Raw genomic sequence first — 18,213 nt, forward strand, 5'->3', positions numbered from 1 at the left:
CTATTAATTTTATAATCAAAACAGTCAAATATTGAAGTACAATTTTCACGTCTCAAAAGATGATTAGTATGTCAGAACTGTGTCCTGAATCACAACAAAGGCAAATGAGACATTAAGTCAGCTACCCAGACTGGTTTTAAAATAAGAGGATACCTGCACTTCTACAGTTAGCAAAGTGTCTTTTTGTTTTCCAATGCATACACCAAAGTCTGGAGTGGAGCACAGTTTTGTATGAACATTTAATCACGGACTATAAACAGAGGCTAAGTTGAAATTTAACTCAGGAATTTAAGGTATATTTCTCCATGCGCCATATTCAAGCACTGATTTCTTGTCATGAGGTGCCAGAAGCCATCATGCATTTACTGATTTGTTCTGTGCATTTCTAGAACCGGAGCATTTGGATTAGCTATAATATAGCTGTGAGTAATAGTTCAGGGAAGTAAAAATATTATAAACCTAGTTTTAATGTCCTAGCTGTGGAATCTGAAAGATACAGACAAGGAAAGATAATTTCCCTATGATATTCAAATTGCTGTGAACTTTGAGATTTAATTTGCAACTACCATGTGACAACACACTAATAATCTTTCCCCTGTAAGATAGAAGCAAAAGTATGGACACTTTTTGCATCAAAGATTGGTAGAATTCTATTAATTTTCAAGGATAAATCCAATTAAAAGTATATATTAATTTCTGTAGTTTAATTCATTTATACTACCCTACCTGTTCCATGGGCAGATAACTCTGTAGGTTTATAAATATTTCACTTGCTAGAATGCAACTGTAGCTTCATTTGCAACTCTTTTTTTTTGTCACTGCCCTACTTTTTGCATAGTCTGCTTGACAAAAAGCTTTCATGCCTTACCTACCTGAATTTTAGAACAAAAGCCTTTGGGACTAATTAAGATTTTTCTAGCAAATAATGGGAGAGATTTTTAGTTTCTCAATTTTTTTTCCTAGTTTTGAGCTTTGGGTTGTTCTTGGGGCCACCATAGTCAGATTCAATTTATAGAAGCATATTTGTTGTTCATCTGCACGAATAGAGCATTGTACAATGGCAACAACAGCAGCAAAGATTTTGACAAGTTCTAATATTTTCTCTTAAGCTAAATAATTCCCCAGCTTCTTTCTGTGTAAGACTCATAAAACAAAACATGTGCTCATTAATGCAGAAAAAATATGATTGCTCTAAAAATATTTTAAATGAACTGAAGGATTTTTTTTTTTTTTTGAAGGCAAATTTAATCTGGCAAGGAAAAGCCAGTAGAACAGGCTAGACAAAAGCACAGAACTCTGGTTTATCTGCCATAATTACTCAAGAATCATCAGCCAGGAAGGCTATATCTGGTTATAATTCTTACACATGTCCGTGACAGGGAACATTTATCTTTTATCCTCCAAAATGCTGACAAAGGCAGGAGAAAGTACAATGCCAGTGCCAGCAAGAAGCTTCCAGCTCAACATTACCCAAGGAAATTCTTGAATTAGCCTCTCCCTTGAGACAAGGGGGGGCACAAAATGGAATATATAAACCTTTAGTATTACTTTTAATTAATGGTAAATTTGATGGCTTTGTAACAGTAGCAATGGAAAATTACTGAGTTGCATGATACACATTAAAAAAAAAAAGTAGAGTACAGATAGAGAAAATACTGAGAATTCTTGTACAAGATAAATCGTTATAGTTGACATAATTTTAAGAAAAGCAGTCTAGAAGAACAGGACACAGGGATAAGGAGTATCTGGGAATATGCCCACGATGGGCTACAGTTACACCAACTGATAAGTAGGAGGACAGGAGGATTATTATGTCTCTGGTGCTCACCAACCAATTAAGCTGGTATAAGCATCTACTGTGCGTGCTTCAAAGGCTGCCAGAAGTGATGAAGATTGTTGGAAGAAGTAAACGACCCTCAGAGACCACCATCACAATTCTGTACGCATGCGAGGAATTTTCTGGAAAATGATGTAATGTATGTATGCCCAGGGACTATATAAGGACAGCTTGTGTAGCAATAGAGAGACACACGTTAGGAGGAGCTATCACCTGTGTCTCCTGGAGCCACAATAAAGAATACCTGCTTGTCAGCTTGAAAACTTTGTTGGCAAGTTTGTTCCTGGAGTTTTCTCTGAATCATCCTCTCCAAAAGAAAGCATCAGAAGAGTTCAAGACCTCAGACTAGAATCACAGCAGACATCATTCAGAAAGCCATCTGATAGGAAGAAAAGCCAATGGCTTCCAGACATATTTTTGGGAGAATTCTTAACTATGACATAATGGCTGTCACATCTGTTTTGAAAGTGACAGGCCCAAATTTAGGTTCCTCTTCTGTGTCCTTGGACTTAAACATATGTATCACAGCACTCATGGAGGATGCTCTGGCTTTACCAGTAATTAAAATAGACCAAGACCCACTTTCTGGGTCTATTTGGAGAGCACCATGTCCATGCAACTTTTCTTTCTACCTGTGAAGTGGTGCACTGCACACAGGCTGCCTTTGACAACAGTCCTATGGAGGTGATACCCAAACCTGGGATCTCTGTGCTAGAGAACTTGCTCACACGGACCAGGATTCCATCACAGCATGCACTAACAACTAAAGAAATCTGCAAAACCACAGGAACAGGTCTTGTTCCTTTTTAATTTACGAGTGGAAGAAGAGCTGGTGATGGAGGTGGCATCACTGATGGCTGCTTATAAACTGGTTTTGAGCTAGGTGATAAGCAGAAACCCTCCTCTGCAGGTTTTGTTCACCTCAGTGTTTCCAGACTCTTGATTGCTGTAGACACACGATGACCATGATGAAGTTTGGTTTGTGTGAAGCACACTTGTTACAATTTGGGCTCACTTTTCTATCAGCAAACCGACCATCCCAATGAGCTGTCACTGAGGGGTATTTTTAGTCTTCCTTTAAAATTTTATGACTCGGTGAATACACATCAGGGCTATATGTAGGGAAAAAGGAAAATCAAGAAATTATTGGTGGCTATGAAAAGCTTGTCTGAGGTGCAGTAAATTTACGAACCAAATTCTAACAATATTTCAGACAGTGAAAGAAGTTCACTGGATTTTTAAGAAATATCTAGAATATATAGAAATACTGATAGTAAGAAGATCTCTTCAGAGGACGTCTAAGGTTTCAAATTAAATTAGATGGAGGATGGGTGTAACTAATAACATCTGACCTCCCACCTGAAGGGCGACCTATAAGATATAAGAAGCACCAAGGAATTGGGTTCTGTCTTAAGGAAACTCCTAGCTTCCAGCAGCTTTGATGAGAGATTAGGGCTTTGAGCAGGCCTGTGCATGCTAAGGTACCTCTAAGAGACTTTGCCACTCAGCAATTGAGTGTCTGTATTATTTGGTCTGTTTCTGAGTTATCAGAGTTTTTTGGGATTTAAACTTGAAGTGGCAGCTGGGCATGTTGTCTCCCAGTGAAGTAAAATGATCCAGCTGATCCATAACAGCTCAATGCTGTTAGCTGTTTTCAAATGTTAGATAAAATGGTTTATCTCAAGACATTTTTACTGTAGACTAGGTTAAGTGCATTACTTCATGATTGCAGCAGACTGAGAACATGCATATGAGAATTTACAACATCTAAATTGGTGCTTAGTAATGTGCTAAAGCACAAGAATTGCTAGACTTAATTGTTAAAGTCCTCTTTTAAATCAACACCCTCCCATACCCTGGTTACAGCTGTACAATCCTTTTTACAAGTGTGAGTGCTACCACTTTCCAATAGCATCAGTTGCTCCCAGAATTAAACCTTTTGGCACAGGCTGGTGTAAACTACACTTTTTCACCAAATTCACAGTAACAGTTTTGTCTGTTCACCAGTCTCCAGCCATCTCTCCACCTGTTTGCTATTTTTTTCATTTCTTTTACTTTTTTATACTTACCCCTGTATGATAATATAATTTTCTTTGTTGCCTATGGACTGATCTGGGCTGTACCCTTCTCTGTTCCTCACGCTCCCTCACATTCAAACTGCTGTGTTCATCACACTAAATTGTGTGATGATGTTGTAATGTGGACAAATGATCAGTGGGGAATAAACTGAAACCAACAGAGACATTTTCAATTAAAGTCAAACTTCCAGAGGTGCAAAGTTAGTTCTTTACTGCGCAATCAAACCCCCAGCAGGAGTCTGCTGCTAATTGTGACATTTTTCAGCAAGATGCTTGCAGACAGGTCACTGGAAACTCATGTACTTCAGATCATTTTAATAGAAGTAATATAGTATGCACAGAAGGTTTTGCCACCTTAGCTCTACAGAGTTTCAGCTGAAAAGGCCACTTAAGGTTTTATAGTAAAACTCTTTATAAAGCAGAAAATGTAAAACCCAGACATATTCTCAAATGGTTAATGCAATATACAGATTGGCTCTTAAATGCTCTCTCTAGCCCATTGGAACACTTGCAGAAATAATCTCCCTGACTATGCTATGAGCTATGGCTCATGTGTTTGAAATGTAGCACATCAGCAAATGTCCTGTTGGATCAAAGCCCTTGAATGCTTTAGTTCATAAATATATTTATTTAGAAAAAAATACATCTTTGTAGAGATATGCCATAGCATAAAGATCAAAAATAAGAGATAGTGCAGGATCAAGTCCCTCTAATTTGTTTCTTAGTTTGAGACTCTTAATTAAGGAATGAATCTAAATCAGGTGTTTTGTTTTCCACTCATGGAAAATAAAAGTCATTGCCTTTTAAAAGTTTACTTAAAGAAGCTACAGAATTGAACAGAACTGATCCTTTTAGGATTTCAAAGCTCCTTCTAGTGATTAAAGAGGACCAGGCTAAGAAAACCATCATCTAAAACGAGTGTGAGAGTTATACGCCTAAATCAGAAAGATAGCTGTAGGATAAAAGAGTAGGGTTTTTATGTGAAACAAAAGAATATGACAAAAATAAGAATAAAACTTAGGGATAAGGAGGTCTGTTTTCTCTCTATTTTTTTTTTCGCATTCCTATGAAAATATTTTTTTTCTATAAATTTTGAATACTGAGATTAGCAAAATCTTGAGTTCAAGCCTTGCTATATCAAGGAAAAGCACAGATGTTTTGTGGAAACTGTATTTCCCTCTTCTCTGGTATCAATATTCTCTCTCTTTTTGGGGGCCTCTGTGGCTGTAAAATTCTCATGGTACGCCTTTAAGAGTGGAATGAGTGCCTCAGTCTGTGAAACCAGGCTATGGATGAGCATGGGGCTACAAAGCAAGAGAACCATTTTTTATGACGTGGTGAAGTAATTCATCTAATCTGAAATAAGACTTTGGGTGAAAGAGTTAGGGGGTTTAGGAGGCATTTTTTTTCCTCAGTTAGAAGGTTTATTTAAAAAAAAAAGTGGATGGAAAGTTTACAATTGACTAATAAAAAAGCCCATTATTAAGAGATTCCAGGCCTGATCTAAACCTGAAAATGTGAGAAATATCCTGAGAAAGGTTTTCAAAATTTCTTGCCCAGTTTTGTAAAAAGAGAGTTCTGCATTTTGTAAAAAAAGAGACTGCATTTCCCTTACACTGATGTTCAGTTTCTGTGAAAACAGTGATTAGCCACCTACAAAAGTCAGCTCATATCATACCTTCAGTCATGGTTCTGTGGTGTGACAGGCTGCATAATCACTAGCTAGTGAAAAAGCTGATAAATCCATTGTTAATTTGTATGTTAATATTATCTTTCATCTGACAATCTCTTTTTTTTAATATATTAATTAAATAATTAATTAAATAACGTCTGTGAAAGAGGGATTCTAGCACAACTAGAATTTGCTTCTCTCTCTCTGGCCAAGTAGAACTTGCATGTAATACTTCGGAAAATACTTCAATGATTTAGGAATTTATGTCATTTTTAGGAGTAATGGATAGCTGGATAAAGTGGTGTATGTAACTTATTTTCTGTGCAGGTAAGTATATAGCCTTGAAGGCACCTTTGACACTTCCACAATATGTAGAGAGACAAGATCTTTTTAAACCTTAACTTCAAGGCAAGTTTCAAGAAGAGGAAATATTCATAGACTGCTATTTACTGAGAAAACCTTTTTTTTTAGCAAGTACACTCACGGGTAAGTATTGCATTGTACATTTTTCTTGATACGTTTTTTTGGGGGTGTATGTAAATATCCTATACATAACAAAGGAGAAAATAATATATTCACATTGCTGCTTCTCTGATAGCATTTCTTCCATAGTGCAAAGAATATTTAAATGTTTTTCTAAGATAATGCTAATTGAAGACATAAAAGGTAGTTGGAAAATATGATAAAAATATAAGAAAGTTTTGTGAAGATAGATCGTGTCATAGTAACTTGATATTTTTCTGTGATAACTGATTTTCTAGTTAAAGGACACACATTAGATCTAATCTGTCTGCGCTTCAGTAGATCATCTGATATGGTGTCAGACAGAAAATTACCAGTTAAATTGGATAACATAGGAATTAGAACTAAAAATGTAATATAAGTAAAAGACTGGCCAAAAGAGACAAAATTGGATATTATTAGAAGGAGACATTTCAGATTGGGAAAAGGTTACTTGTAGTTTCTTCAAAGACTGATCTTGGGATTAATTTTATTAAATACATTCATTAAAGACTTTGTGCAAAATAGGTATAAACTAATACAATTCATAGTTGAAATTATGTCGAGAGGCATCATATGTGTAGTCAGGGGTGAAAATATGATACAGAGAAACTGAATGATCTTGAGGACTGGACTTACAAAATAGAGGCTAATTTAATGTATTTATGTGCACGGTCGTGCATTTTTACACTGTGAACAAGATCTCCTGCTTTACTTCGAGGCCGACCTTTGGAAATGAGTGAGAAGGAGAAATATCTGAATGTATTGGTTGATTCCAAAATAATGTCAAAATGGAACTGTGTCACTCAATATTTGTAAGGTATATCCAAAGGAATTAAGGAAATATTCCTTCCTTTATCTGGAATAACGATGGACTGCAAGAATAAGAAAGAAGAAGGAAGCTCTATTGTATAGCTCAAAACTGAAAGAGTTATGTCCATTTAGTCTGAAAAGTGGAAAAGTTAAAATCTGTTATTGTTATTTACATATGACAAATTAGGCTAAATGTGGTGCATATATTAAAGAAAATAAATAGGCATAAATTTGCAATGAGCACATAATGACTGATAATCAGAATAGTGGTTTTTACCATATATAAATTGAGATTCTGCAACAGCCTTTCAAAATGGTCAGTATGGGAAAGGTCCTAGTTTTAAGTCTTCCAGAAATATTATGTGATATAATTGACATAAAAGCAGGGGTTTGGAATTGAAGACTCAGAACGTGCCTTCTAATTCTGTCATTCATTATCCTGTAAATGAATTATGTTAATTTAACTCAGAAAGCTTAATTTTTACAAATAATTTGCACACTTATATTTCATATGTAGATATATTTATTGTCAGATTTGCTCTATACCGTGATTGTAGGCAGATAGGACATGTCATCCTTAGGGTCATACATTAATAATAACTGAACTAAAAAATACAACCTAAAAATAAAAATACAAACTTTCATGTATTGCAGTTTTTCATTAAGATGGTACAACTCTTTTAACATTGCTGCATATTCACTGCAATAAAAAAATCCAGTTTCAGATTTCTGACACTCATTTCTCTCTGTAACCACTATAGTCAACTGAGTTCCTAATATATGCATACATATATATGTATGCGTATGCATCTCAGCCTTAGGCAGAGCATATATTTAAAATGGATTTACCAAAGTATTTCCACAGAGACTTACATTCCCTGGGGTTTTGGTTTGGGGTTTTTTTTGGTTCTTTTTGTTTCTCCTGATAGTAGTTATGGACTGCACAGCATTAGCTAGCTTGGAGGTGTAAATACACCCCAGAGAAAGAGGCCGATTTATCTTTCATAGTATAATTGATTATTTTGAATAATGTACATGATGGCTATGTAATGACTGCAAAAACAGTGTCTAAACGTGACTTGGTACCACTTTCTATGGTATCTGTAATTTGACATTATAACATATTAGGTTGGCCTCACAGGACAAGACACCTGTTCCATTATTTTCTGTAAGCAAAATTCATTCAGCACATTGCCCAAGCCTCAGAAAAAAAATATGAATATGCAGAATTAAAAATGCATTGTTTTATCTGAGATATCCATAAAAATTATGCACAGGGTTAAATTATGGCTGATTTTTTTTTTTAATGGTTTATCAGAAAGGGAAGATCAAACGTCTCTGTGAAAAGACTAAGAACTAAACCCAAATATTTACTAAAAAAAATCCCACAATTTTTTCAATAGTTGCAATACAACTGGCACTGCTTTAATTCTAAGGTGTTATGGTAGCTGCAGTTAGAATGGGCTTATGCCATAGCACCAAAAACTTTATTTATATCATCCTACACACCGTGTGGTGTTGCATGGGATCTTATTTGTTTTACACCAGATTGACTTTTAGATGTACATGAGCTTGGAGTTTGATCTTGAGCAGCAGGCCAGGTCATAGAGTGCCTAGCTTGCCAACAAGACGCCATTTACTCTATCAGCCCATAGGGGCCTCTGTAAGCAAGTGTTTAAAGCAGAAGTATTTTTACAAATGTTGTCTGTAAAACATCAAAGTTAAATAGTTAGGTGTACATGTAGAAACAGAATTGTATAAGAAGTACACAGTGGATATGTTTTCGTTGCATTTTTTTTGGTTACAGCTTGTAGGTCACTGGAGGGAAAAATGAACAATTGATGGATTTGGGTATGTGTGAAATGGATACATAACAAGAGAACTAGAAAATCTTTTACGTTTCCAGAGATCAGAACTCCCGAGCTACCATATAATACTCCATTCCAATTTCATTCAACTGTGATGGAGGGAAAAATTCCATAACATTGGTGTGTGCTTAATTGTCACAGGAGGATAAAATTACAAAGTTTAGTAATACTGTAAAAATGTGTGGTGTTATGCAAGAACTTAAAATTACATGCTCTCTAAAGTAAAATTATTACACTACAGAGACTCACAAAAGCTTTCAAACTAAGCAGTGTAATCTCAGAGTTAAGAGGTTTAACTTCTGGTTAAGAAAGGATAGAATCACAAATGCCATTGCTGTCAGGACCAAACAGTACAACAGACTCAAGGTGAACTTTTATGTGGTTTTTGGACACACTTCTTATGCTAATGGTGTTGATAAAAACATAAGACATAATAATTGTATTTTCCATGCACAGCTGAGGTAATAATATCAAAGTCAGAACAAAGGAATGACCATTAATATATGGACAAATAGAAACAGATATGCGCAAGTCACTGACAGCTTACAGTTAATGAGAGAACAATAAGAAAAGTCAGATGCTCACTCTCCTGAATCCACCAAGCTAAAGCCATGTATCTCCCATCTTATCAAGAATACCACCAGCCAAAGCTAATCTGTGGAAAGATTTGATTGCAGGAACAGACAGACTACTCAAGCACCAAATAAAATGTCAAAAGGCTAATTTTTACCCTACACTGAATGTTCTTGTTTTCCAGCATGATAGCAGGGACTTATTGGCCAGCAGAGCCATTTCACACAGAGAGCCAGCTGATCAATATGCACTGCATGAGCAGGCACTGGTTTGGAGTTCTCACTCTGTGTCATTGAAAAGATTAAGCAAATCCATGAACAGAAAATATGTATTCTGGATGATACAGACCTAATACACTTTGGTCCTTTGTGGTCCCTACTGTGAAATTCTAGGACTCCTCAGGATTATCCACTTAACTACAATGTAGATCCATGCTTTTTCAAGCTGGTGAAAGCAGTGAAAAACATGTCCCCTTGGCAGAAATGAACCAAATAGCATTTCTGAAAAACGTGACTATAACTAATATAAAGAAAATATAGTACTCCAAGATCCAGAAATTCAGGCTTGTGTCTAAAGTGTCCAAATTTGTCATCTAAATGACAATGGCAATCTGCAAAAAATACAGTTACTTTTTAAACTTGTGGGCAACCAGTCGTCAAATGGTGGGCATGCATAAAGATACCTAAATTTGGATAGTTATCTTACAGGCAAAAAAAATATTTAAAGTCCTAGTCTAAGCTGTGAATCAGAAAAATCTCCACAAGGAACGCCCACGTAGATAACCCTCTCTGTATTTGCACTGTGCCAGGAAATTCAGCACACCCAAAAGATAGGTACTAAAAGCGACATCTGGAACCTTGGAGTTTGGGGAACTTTTATTGTGAAAATTGTTAAACCCCAATTCTGCAGATTTGATTCACATTTTAGAGGAATGTAGCTGTTGTATTTTGGTTATTGTACTGATGGTTTTCGTTTTCTGTTAAGGTTGTCAGAATTTCTAATGACATTTGAATAATTACTACATGAAGTCTGTGGATCTGTCTTCTGTACTGCAGCATTCCAAGCAGGTGTCCTGATCACTGCCGTAAGGTCAGCTACTCTGCCTCATTCAGTATTTCAATTCAATTCTAAATGAAGAAGCTGCTAAAGGGTATGCAAGAGAACAACTATTTTTTTTTTTTCTTTTTAAATTTACTTTTTTCTTTTTTTGTCATTTTTCAGGACCAGACTTCTCAGGAATCTTTCTTTTTGTAAGGAAGCCCTGAAGGTTTAACCTGGAACTGTGCCTTCACTGGGTTCAAAGGATAATGGGCTGAGTTCACAGGAGAAAAATTGAGTGATGTTTACTAAATAGACCACTTCTGGCACAGGACATCAGTGAGAAACAAATGGTTGGAGGATGGGAGAGCACACAGGTGAAGCATTGTCTGTAAGTACTCTGACCTTACACCCTGCTGGTTTTGCTCACCGTCAGAATAAAAACCTGAGGTAAATTGACTTGTGGTCTTATTGTGCATGGCTCACATTTATATCCTTAAGATTAAGATGGGAAATTGACCAAGACCATAAGAAGACAATTTCTGAGCTTCCAGGTCTTGGCCAGTATGAGCATGTTATCTCAATTCCTCTGGCCCACCCCCTTTTCCAGCTCTCTATTCAAAGGCATTGCTCAAAGTGCTTAAATGACAAGGCAATGAGTGACAAGGCAACGAGATCACTAGAAGAACCTGAATTGAACAGAAAAGCACGTGACACAATTAAAACTATTTTTCTATAGCACGACAAGAAACACTGATAAAGATCACAGAAAGCTTTCCATTGCAAAAAGAAAAGGTGAAGAGGTGGAATGTGTAACTTAAAACATAGTATTCCATTCTCAGTGCTCTGAAACTGTAAAAGCTTTTATTAATAAATGCTGAAAAATTTATGCTGCACTTTTTCTGTTTCTAGTGTCTGGATAATTTTGGCTAAGGGCCTGGAAGATAAACTGTAAGTTATTATCTATTGGCATCTTGGATGGATAGAGTGCTTTGTTATTTTGCTTATTTGTTTTTCGCTTTTTTTTCATGGAAGTAAAAAGAAGGATCGGCTTCTTTACCGTAATACTTTTGGAAGAAGAAAATGGTGTTTTTTTCAAGGTGATACACTTTTATATCATAGTTGAATGCCAAATTATGAATCAAACTTAATATTTTGTTTCATGTTCATTCCTGATGAAAGTACGCTTGATATTAAACACACAGCTTTCTGTGAAATTTTATTTCTGTTGCAATCTCTAAATATTGCTATACAGAATGCTTACCTTTATTAATAAATTCATGGACTACTATACCTTGCTTTTCCATATCTATAAAGAAGGGATAATAATACTTATCTATGTGACAAATGAGATAAGCTGCTTAATTTATTGAAGTTTGTAAATTGCTTTGAGATCCTCCAATAAAAGTTCCTATGCAAGGAGCAAAGTAATAGCTGACATATCATAAAATAAACTTAACTCTTAATTTTGCCAAAATTCCTTGGGTGAAAAGAGAACTCTTTAATGAGATTAAGGACATGTTTGAGATTGGCAAGTTTATAAAAAATCCTCAGCAGGTACAAACATGTAAAGTTGTTTGGCATAACTTTTTGCAATTGCATTTATAAAAGTAATTGGATATTATGAGACTATGAATAGTGGAGAAATGCAGTTGGGATTTCCAAGTCATGAATTATATGTCATATTTTATCACACAGACATGAGCTGCTGCTGTTGTGGCATTTGAATGTGGGTTTTTTTTCAGATGATTTATTAGTATATGTAAATTATTTGACTAGCATTATGCCTATTCGTTGATACTCAGCCCTTTGATCGTATAGTAACATAAATAATTGCAACACTGATTTAAATGTGTATTTTTTCCTATCTAAAATAACCCTAACATGTCAGAACATTTGTAATCAATTTTTAAAGTATACGAAGACTCAAAAGTATATTATTTAACCTAGGATGAAGAAGTATACCTCTGACTAGTTATTAGTTTTCCCTGTGTGAATGGATGGAAAGTAGTACTATGCTGTCTGTTTCCTCCTAGGAATGAGAGGTGGGTCTCATTTGCAAGGAACCCTCATTGTCTGAGATGACCTAATATGTGTTTTGATTGAATAATTCTGTGCTACCCAGTTATGAACAGCAGCCTCAGAATAGCAAGACTGCATCCATTCACATTTTGACAGTTTTTTTTTTTTGATTTTTTTTTCCAATCTTCAGAGCAAAAAATTGAAGGAAACAATTTAAATTGCCATGCAATAAAAGTATACAGCTTTTGAGTATTTGCAACCTTCATTTATTATAAAATCAGTATTAAATACTTTCAACCATTGTTACACTTAAGAGTTGTCATATTAATATTGCTGTTTTAGTAGGAAACCAATCCAGGTCTTAGGAATAATTTTGCAGCTCAGAAATCCAGTCTTGTCCTCAGAAGCAGTCTACATCTTTAGGGTCAGCTGAGTTGTGCCCAGGGTGGATTTAATGCTGGCTCTGTCTGACGGAGCTCTGAGCAGCAGTAGTCTGTTCCTATTCACGGGGTCAGGTGCCCCAGCTGGCTGGCTCAGATGCTTCTCCTGATGCTAAGTGTTGGGGTGAGGGTGAGATGGCTGCTTGTCTCACTTCCTCATCAATCTTTGCTCTGTCAGAGTTGTAGAAGGCCTTTTTGCCCTGTTAGTCTAGACATCAGAAGCCTGAATATCTTCTTACACTCTGCCAGCATAAACCGACCTCAAAATGTTCTTAAATTACAGTGAGCCATATATTTACTCCCAGTATAAGTTTCTTTGTAAGGCTTGCTGCCAGAGTACTGCCAAATGTAAATCAGAACCAATATAAATCAGGGTTCATTTAACATACTGTGCTGAGTAGAAAGTTTAGAATCAAGTAACAGTCTTTTTTCTCTCTTACGAGACTCTCATATCAATTTATATTCTGATCACTAATGCATGCCCCCCATGTTATTAAGGGAATATATTGCCTCCTCAAGATGGTTTTTCCTTGTTCGTAGTTTCACTGAAAAAAAGTAACATCTTTTTATATAAAATTACAGAATTACATTAAAAGAGGAAAATAATTGCAATGATAGAAGGGAATTTTTGAATTTGCAGCCACTGTTATCTATCTGACTGTGTTACTCATTTACAACAAATGTTATAAGATCGTGTTTTATGGTATGACTTGAAGGCAGACTACAGTTTGGTCTTTAGTCATTTGTTATTAACAACCTTGTTAATCTAGCTGGATAATTGAACAAAGAAGCTGAGATCTACATGACAATGGGAGAGGGGCTTTTTTTCCATGGTTTGTTAGACACACATCAAACCTTAACAGTGTCCCACGACACCAGCTTGTTGTAAGTGGATCTAAATACAGATTATTTTCCATCTAGTTATTCTAACAGGATTCCTAGAGCTAATTGCCAGGCTTTAACTCTTCTGGGAGATTCTATAGTCAGTGACTCCTAAACCTTGCAGCTAGTTCTGTGCATATTTGCCCTCCTTCCTTCCCAGTGATTAATATCAGTTTCTTCATGGGACTCATGGTCTTTTCTTGGCTTGCCATCATTAGAGGGTAAAGTATATTAAAAAACCAAAGAAACCAAACCTCTTTAAAATGTGATTTTCTAAACATTTACACTCTTCTTTTGAGAAGACATTTGACCCTGCTGTCAAGTCTTTAAGAAGGCAACAAAATAAAACATTTTTAGAAGTCATTTCTTATCTCTGGTTTTACCTTTGCTTTTCATTGTTGAAACTGGGAAGAGTTCTCTTATTTTCTCACTTTCTGTTTCTTACATGGGGGTAATACATCCTCCTGTGACAAAGAAGAGTGTCTCTTCCTGCTGTCTGCCTTTGGTCTCTCATTAAAATACCTAGAATCTCTTTTTAATTGTATGTCTCTTATTTATTGTATCATAATGATTCATCATCTGTTCTGATGCTTCATTCCAGTAAGACAAATTCACGTAGGCAGTACTGTGTCATTGTTTCAGAATTCATTCAGTTTAAATACGAATCCTGATTGCCTTCAACCATAACTACCAGGTACAAAAATTTTCTCAGATATACTTGAGAAGGTTGCGGAAAGGTTCAACATGAGATGAGGGAGATCCACGAAGGAATTCCCAGAAAGACAGTCTGAGGTGGACAGATCTGCTCCATTACATCAAATAAAGTTTAGAAACAAGGTTTTTTGTAGGTATAAATCACTTAGTAACAGCTACCTTCAAAATATAAACATTCATCTTATTTTAACCTTGTCTTAAGTGGTTTTATTCCTCCACAACTTTTGGGGAAAATGTTTGTTCATCATTCAAATGACCCTTATATGCCTGTTTGATTGCCTGAATTTTTCCCATTTCAATATAAGGTTGTCTTTTTCCCATTTTATCTGAGTTTAAAAGCTTTTTATTTTAAAATATTTTCCTAATGTTGCCTTTATTGCAACTCCAGCCTATTTATCTCCAACAGATATTGGAAATATTTTCTTACTTTCCTCTTTCTAGTACTGTTATATTAAAGCCTGTTATCGTGTTTACCCTTTGTCTTTTCTACTCTAGTCTTCTAATCTGCTCTCTTCTGGTGTCTGGTCATGCCTTGCAATTGAATACTAAGTTTGCAGACTCCTGAAGGCCTGAGGAAATTTCAGATCAGCTGTTTGGATAATCAACAAGTCTCTAGTACCTTCTCTTCCAAAAGTAACTAAAGGACACAAATAACATACTTCTGCACCTTCAAGTCATAGATTCTTAGTTCTTTAAAATATTCATTTCTGAAATAAAAGGTTTCTTCTATATTTCCATATGTGAAACTCTTTCTTATTATGTTGAATTAAGCCTGCTTGCAAGCTGTCCTGTTATTCTCACATTCACAGTGAGTTCAGCTGTCACCAAAAGCAGATATAGGCAGACTTTCCTTCAGTTTGTATCATCCATATTTCACATCTGAACTCTTCTTTTATAATTTTGCTATTTCTTTGATAATCAATGTTACCCTGTAGTTTGCTTTTGGGGTTTGTTTTCTTTTTTTTTTCTTTTTTTTTTTTTTTTAATCAGAACAGATGCTGAAAGTGTAAACTGAGACAGGATGCCAAGTAATTCTTAGATTTCTTCAGGTGTATCGGTCATTTCCTGTCATTCATTTGGCTTCATTCTCTATTCTTTGTTTCGTTCTAATTCAAATGATTTAACCACTGTTCTCTTCCTGTCTATGGAGTGGCTGTGGAAGGAGTCTATGTAAAACATGAAAACAGTCTTTCATTTTTTTTCTTCTTCTAATACAGTTTTGCAAACACAAATCAATTACAAGTTATTTTCTTCCCAGCTATTTTATGTCTGTTACTAGTGTAATTATATCCAGGGGTGCTATATCACTATCTTCTTTTCATAGCAAAGATGCATTTAAAGGCCCTAACATCATAGATTTACTGGCCCCGACTCTGATTAGAAAGGAATTTGTTATAGTACTCATACCAAATGAGTCTTGGGATAGACAATAATAGCCACTGTTTACCAGAGTTCAAGATTTTGTTTACTACTTTCTGTAAGTCTATGCAATAGTTGTTTTTATTCCTTAAATCACTCCTTTTTTCCCTCCATCTTCTTGCTTCTTTGTGATATCTGTCTGTATTTTTTGCCTTTTATTTACACCAATTTTTTGCTTGAATATATCTGTTACTTTTAATTGAAACATCTCTTATCTCTTGCAAGTAGAATCTAGATGGCAATACCTATTAGGAAGCAAGTTTTCTTCAGACCGTTACATCATACCCAATGAAGTAATTATAGAACAAGAAGGACTAACTCACTACTCACTAATGCTGATAAATTTTGTTACGGTTATGAGGGCACACTTTGGCTCCACAAAATTGATAGTTTATTTGGAAAAAACATATCCTCCTTTTTTTTCTCAAATATTGATAATAAGGTCCCAATTGCTTTGCATCCATTTATTATTTAGCCATATTAAAGGAACTCAGTTATGAAGAAGGAGTTATACCCTGTGAAGCTCTGTATCTTAGTTTTGTTGTTTCCCCATTTAAACATTGTTCAGTCATGTGATATTTTCTCTGCTCTTCAAACTTAGCTAATGGCCAGAAAGAGTATATTAACAAATCAGTGCTAATTCAGTTATTTCTAAGAGATGCTAAAATGCAGAATGCTGTAGATGCAGAAAAGAAAGAGACAGAAAAAAAAAAAAAAAAAGAATGGTGTCTATTGGCCTTTTCTCTAAAGGACAGTATTGCAACCACAGACTGTACTGATGATATTTGACTCCTCTCATTACAGGAAAAACAGAGACATAAAAGAAAATTATTAAAATAAGTAACTTTTCATACTGCTCTTGCTTCCTTACATCTGGGCATATTAAAAGCCAGAGGTAAATTAGTTCACAGCTGTTAATGTTAACACCACACCAGTTCTTACACTGTCTTTCCTGATCTGACCAGATTGCTCTAGGTCTTGATCAGTCTCATCTTGGAAAACCTCCAAGAATGGAGGCTGCACAGTATCTCCAGGCAGTCTGCTCCACTGCTTGCTCTAGCATCGTCTCCCTTCTCAGTGTCAGTCCAGAAACGTGATGTATTTCCCCTTTGTCTGAAGTTGGTATCATACACCAAGAGAACAAAGGCACTAATGAGGGTTTGTAGTAGAAGAGCAGTAAATCTGCATTATGTATCTAGTCTGGGATGTGACCTTACAGGGGTGTAAGAAAAGGCTCATCTGCTCCCAGAGTGCCATGGTCACAGCTGGAAATGAAAGCCTGAAAAATAAACTTTATGATAGCTACTAATATTACAAATTGTAGCACTATGGAATAAATCACAAGAGCCATGAAACACAACATACGGTACCTTGTTTTCAGCCAAATGATTTATTCATGAATGTTCATAATTCAAATGATTGGCCATGAATATTCATGGATACTCCTTTGTAACCAAATATTGTAAGGAAATCTAGGCTAATTACAACAGAGGCTGTTTTCTAGCATTTGCATAGTGGCAGTGGAAACATTTTGGAAGCAGGAACTCCTTTCTGGAGCCCCAGCTGTAACTACTTCATGTGATTGAACATGTACAGAGGTCAACAAAGCAAATATGCCTGTATGTAGTCTGCTGGCATCTACCCAACCTATTTGTAGAATATGCACCATTAAACCATGAATATTACATAACTTACTGCCAGTAAAACAGTAGACATTCATGCAAGAGCAAGCCTTAAGCACAAGTAAGTCAAGTGGCTTCTGGGCTATGTTCCAGTGGGCACAAAAGGTCAATTTCTGCTCACATTTACATTAGTGGAAATTCACTGATTTCAATTAAGTTACTTTGGTGTGAATATAAGCCAAATTTGGCCTTGTCTACAGATAAGTAACTCGCAAACTGGCAATTTTCTTTTCCAGAAACAGCACCAATAAACAAATTATATCATGATTTCTTATCTATTTCCAGTGAGACCAGCTCAGGTTAAAAATCTCATAAATCTGGCATTTCATTTTTTCTTCTTTTCTCAGAAACAGCAGCAGGAAATTATTCCCCTTCCCCCCCCCCCCCCCCCCCCCGTTCCTCTCCCTTAAAAAAAAAAGAAAAAGAAAAAGAAAGAAGAAAAACAGAGATCTGTGTGGAACTGTCTGCAAATGCATTTTGAAAGATCTGGAAGGGATCTGTAGCTTTGACATTGATGAAGAATTAAAAAGAAGACCCTAATAGCTGGGTCTTTGTTCACCTAGAGAATGACAAGCAGGTAAGATCCTTGGTGAGTTCTTAGACTCTTAGACAATTCTGAATTGGTGTCCTCAGTATCATAAGCTAGATTTTTTTTCCCCAACAATTATTGTGTC

General features: G+C 35.8%; 1 long non-coding RNA gene across 1 annotated transcript; it reads left to right on the forward strand.

Annotated features, from left to right (window-relative positions):
• The first annotated feature begins 10,333 nt into the window (after positions 1-10,333).
• Positions 10,334-11,481, forward strand: LOC136014448 (uncharacterized). The gene is made up of 4 exons (XR_010612713.1): positions 10,334-10,431; positions 10,564-10,771; positions 11,293-11,331; positions 11,416-11,481. It is a non-coding gene; the product is annotated as an uncharacterized LOC136014448 (long non-coding RNA).
• Positions 11,482-18,213: the final 6,732 nt, after the last annotated feature.

The sequence above is a fragment of the Lathamus discolor genome, chromosome 5, assembly GCF_037157495.1.
Source record: "Lathamus discolor isolate bLatDis1 chromosome 5, bLatDis1.hap1, whole genome shotgun sequence".
Classification (NCBI taxonomy): domain Eukaryota; kingdom Metazoa; phylum Chordata; class Aves; order Psittaciformes; family Psittacidae; genus Lathamus; species Lathamus discolor.